Raw genomic sequence first — 4,789 nt, forward strand, 5'->3', positions numbered from 1 at the left:
TGTAAGAAATATTAATAATTTTAGAACACAAGTAAAACCTATTTTAGACATGCAGTTATACTGTTTTATAAAATTCTTTCAGTACATTGAAAAATATACATTGATGATTTTTCCTAGTTCTTGTTATTTTGTTAGTCTTAAATAACAATTTCTATTTTATTACAAAGAACAAATGATATTTGTCATGTAAAAATAACTGTACCACTACTCCCTCTTTGGTGGCATGAAGTTACCTATGGAGATCTGTCCTAACATGAAACTCCTTTGACTTAATCTCCTTTCACTTCACATTTTCAAATGTCTACTCCTACTTCTGAGCAAGATGGGTGGAGGAGGAAAGATCATAAGATACCTTACCTATTCTCTCGACCATTCTTATCCTTATGAAAAAAAGACAATTTTTAGAACTTTTACAAGTCATCTATATCCCCTTCAAGTTTAATAGGGAGGACAGATCATAAGAAGGCTGGACCACCTACCTCTAACCCTATTGCTATGACTTATATCCTCCTATATCCATCCCTTGCTCTTCTGCCACTTTATAGAAACCACTTTACCAAAACTTCCTGCCAAAAATTCTATGTGGGTTTTTGTTTTGTTTTTGTTTCTCTCATTGACATACAACGTAATATTCAAATCGTTTTTTCTCTAAGTCTTTACCATTCATGGAATCTATTTTATTTCCTTTCATTAGACTAGTTAAAAAGTTAAAGAATACTTTATTGAAGACTATTTTAATAGAGAAGAGAGTCTGAACTCAACTCTATTGAACCAAAAAAAGGGAGAGTTTTAAGTGTCAAGGTAACCCAGCACCTAAAGTACTAAAAGCACTCAGGGTAAGGGAGATTAGTCAATGGGATTAGACCATTTTTACTTGCTAGTTGATGTTTTTTCTGAGTTAAGACTCCTCTACCATAGTCACTAGAAAACATTATATATATATATATATATATATATATATATATATATATATATATATATATATTTAAGCTCTGCACAGGTTCACTTTATTGAGTAGAAGGCTTACAGGTCCACTGGCCCCTCCCTACCCATGGGACACTTGTTCCTTTCAATGCAAGCTGGCATCTATAAGCACTTCCTTGTGCGTCACTGTCCCCCACAAGGCACAAAGGGTAGGTGCTTCCAAAGGATCCCTTGTCTGTAGCAGCAGATGGTGTCTTATGCAACAGTGGCAGAAAGCAGGACTCGAAGTTCCTCAGACACTGGTGTCCTCTTTGCTCCTGAAGAGGGGCAGTACTCATTGTAGATGAGCTTGAAGAGGAAGAGATGGAAGAGGGTGATGAGGGAGGCCACGCTGAACCAGAAGAGGAAGGGCAGCCCTGCGTCCTGCTGGGCCATGTGCTCATTGAGGGCCAAGATGGCCTTGAGGTGCAGCGTGGGCCGAAGGTCCTGCAGGTGTGTGAGGTCGGTGGAGATGAGGAGCAGCGGCCTGATAGGCATCACCATGACTGAGAAGGTGTGGCCCCCGTAGGCTGAGATCAGCTCCACTGGATTGTCCAGGCAGCCTGCCTCATAGGCGAAGATCTCGACGGGCTGGCTGTGGGACTTCACAGATACGTGAAGCTAGGGCTTGCCCTCGGTGTCGGCCAGGTCGATGTGGTCGTTCTTGTAGCTGATGCTGTGCAGCGCATAGCTGTTGTGCAGCATGTCTGGGTCGGCCTGGAACTGCAGTCCCCCAAAGCTGAGCATCATGCCGTGCAGGATGCCTGGAGCACCCACCTTCACCAGCCCCTTGCAGCCACGCTTCTGGGGGGTCAGCCTCCACAGGTCAGAGAGCTGCAGGATCTGCTGCACCAAGGACAGCTGGGCGGGCCACAGGTTCTTGGTGTGCATGGTGGTGTGGTTGCTGAAGCAGTGGTCTTCGTAGTTGAGTTTGGCCTCCAGCTGCTCTTGCTCCCATGGCTCAAGGAGGGACTGACCAGAGGGGCTGGTGAGCAGGAGGGCATGTAGTAAAGTGTCAGGTTCAGGGTCAGGTCTAATGGCCTGTGTGGGTAGGGTGATCTTCATTTCCACCACTGGGCAAAACAGCTGCACCCAGAGGCGCTGGTGGTCCAGAAACAGCTCAACCTCGGGTATCTCCAAGAGATACAACATCTCCTTCCGGGCCAAGTCCTGGAGTGCCTTCAGCTCCTTAGCGGCTTTGCTTTTGAGAACTTGGGGGCTGATGGGGCCTGAGACTTACACCACCCAGAGGACCATCTCATCCAATTGCGTCTTGGGAGCCACCTGGAGATGGTTTACTAGCTTTTTGGCAGCCACCACTACCAGGTGCCCATGCCCAGAGGGCATTGGTGTGGATCCGCCAGAGTAGAGTGGGAACTGATGATCTCCGACCTTCTCCAGGGTGCTGGTGAAGGCTTTCAGGAACGGCCTTCAGTGGGCCCCACAGTCTGCAGCGCGGCCACGTGCTGCATTGGGTTGTTGAGCTGAATGCACTGCAGATAGACGTGGAGTCAGCCCGGTGAGACAGAAAGTCCTCCTGCAGCAACACACAGTCAAGGCCAGACCCCACAGCAAGACAGGAGGCTGAGGCAGGCTCAAGGCCGGCGGCTGAAGGGCCAGAGCCTCGGTTTCCGAGCTGCAGGCCCCTCCCGCAGCAGCACCACAGCCTCTACAGCTTTGGCCAGCACTTTCAGTGGGCGCAGATGCAGAAGGGCACGAAGTCCGGGGCCACGGGGGTGGGGGTGGGGCTCCGGCTCTCCAGGAGTCACCTACAGCCGGTTGGCGGTCACGTTCAGGGCTAGGAAGCCAATGGGCACCAAGGCCTGCACTCCTGGGCTCAGCGGAACAGCCTCGCACTGATCCCGCAGGCCGTGCCAGGTGTGGGTGTCCGCCTCCATGCAGGAAGAGGGCTCAGGGCGCCCAGCTCGCAGCAGGCCCAGGGCTGCAGGCATACGCCGCCTGCCACCCAGCGCCCGCCACCCAGCGCCCGCCACACCCTGGAGCTTGGAGCAGCAGCAGGAGGCCAAGCAGCAGAGGAGGCAGCGGGCCCAGCTGCTTCACAGGAGTCCCAGCAGCCCTTGAGGCGCTGCTGCAGCCACATCGGGCAGCCAGGCGCGGGCTAAGACGAGGGGCGGCCGCGGGCCGCCACCCAGCCCACCAGCCAGGCCGGCCCTGCCTCACTCCCTGGCCGGGACCACGGCGCCCACCTGACATCTGCCACAGCCTCCTGGAGAGCCACCGCCGCTGCTACCTCCTCCTTCTCGGTTACCTCCCTGACAAGAACTTCTTAATGGTTATATTTCAAAGGAATTGCTTCTAGGTCTTTGAGAAAGATATATATTGCTGAATTGGAAAAAAAATGATTTAAATTACTCTGTGATCAGGAGAAATATGATTTCTTGATAGTCAAAATAAATGCTGGAAAGTACAACAAAACTACCAATGGCACTTAGTGGAGACAATTCTTACATTACAGATGAATGGCAGAGGCAAAATAAACATTTTTAATTTGGGAAATGTGAAAAGGATTCTGATTTTCCTCCACTGAGTCACAATGGGACTCAGTGGAGGAAAATCAGAATCCTTTTGGGAGAAAGAGGAGTGATTGTTAATCACATAAATCTAGTTTTACAGGGAAGGGGCTATTTTAGTTATTGGATTTAAATGCTGAGTAGCTATTATCATTTCTTTCCAATACTGGGCATTGGATTCAGGAACACTTTACTACTGATCTATATCCTTAGACCTTTTTAATTTTATTTTTTATTTAATTTTGAGACAGTGTCTTGCCAAGTTGCTGAAGATCTTGCTGACATAATAAGACTGGCCATAAATTTGCAATCCTCCTGGCTCAGCCCCTTAAATTACTAAGCATCATTGAACTCAGAAGCTATTATCATTGTTATTATTGTATGAATAAATGTATCCTTTTGATTATGTATTAGTGCTTGCTGTATGCTTCTTTTTTTCCTCACCATGAGACACTAACAAACAGAATATATTGAAGTCTTTCTGGGTCCTCACATAACTCTAGCCTAGTTGAAGTACACAGAAAACCAATAAATGTGTCAGGTAATGATAAGTGATGTTTCAAAACACAAAACTAGAGAAAAGGATAGAGAATAAGATAGAGTAATGCTTTATTTTGGATTAGGTACTCAGCAATTATATCATGGAAACTCAATGTGAATAGAAATCTAAATGTTTTAAAATCCTTTTTATATATTAATTTTATAACAATAGCAAAAGCAGTTCAAAATTTTAAAATGCAAATTAAATGTAATACAGAATATCCCAATGAAATAAAATTTATCTAAAGAGATGGTAGTAAGAGTAACAAATGTGTGCATTTTAGCCTTAAAATGTGTTAATAAATTTAAGGAGAGATAGGTTAAGGTGTTAGTTCTCAGTAGTTGAAATATAAAATGTTAACAGAAAGAACAGATGTTGCTAATATTTCATAGATAATATTGTAGACAAGTTTGCAATGCACATAAAATAAGTCAAAAGATAACAAACCTCAAAACATTTTAAAATTTTAATAATTTTTGTAAGAACAGAACAACTTGGGGCTAGGGTTGTGGCTCAGTGGTAGCACGCTCGCCTAGCACATGCAAGGCTCTGGGTTCGATTCTCAGCACCGCATAAAAATAAGTAAGCAAAATAAAGGTATTGTCCAACCACAATTAAAAAATAAATTATAAATAAAAAAGAACAGAACATCTTTAACTTTCTACTTTTCTTTATAAAGTTTATATATCAAAATCTATTTTATATCCTGGGTTTTGTAATATTTGATGTATTACTAGAACTAAGAGTTTCCTAT

General features: G+C 45.0%; 1 pseudogene; it reads right to left on the bottom strand.

The window, feature by feature from the left end:
* Positions 1 to 1,216: 1,216 nt before the first annotated feature.
* Positions 1,217 to 3,064, bottom strand: LOC144369802 (uncharacterized protein KIAA2013 pseudogene; annotated as a pseudogene).
* Between the last annotated feature and the right edge of the window lie 1,725 nt (positions 3,065 to 4,789).

This window comes from Ictidomys tridecemlineatus, chromosome 2 (assembly GCF_052094955.1).
Source record: "Ictidomys tridecemlineatus isolate mIctTri1 chromosome 2, mIctTri1.hap1, whole genome shotgun sequence".
Classification (NCBI taxonomy): domain Eukaryota; kingdom Metazoa; phylum Chordata; class Mammalia; order Rodentia; family Sciuridae; genus Ictidomys; species Ictidomys tridecemlineatus.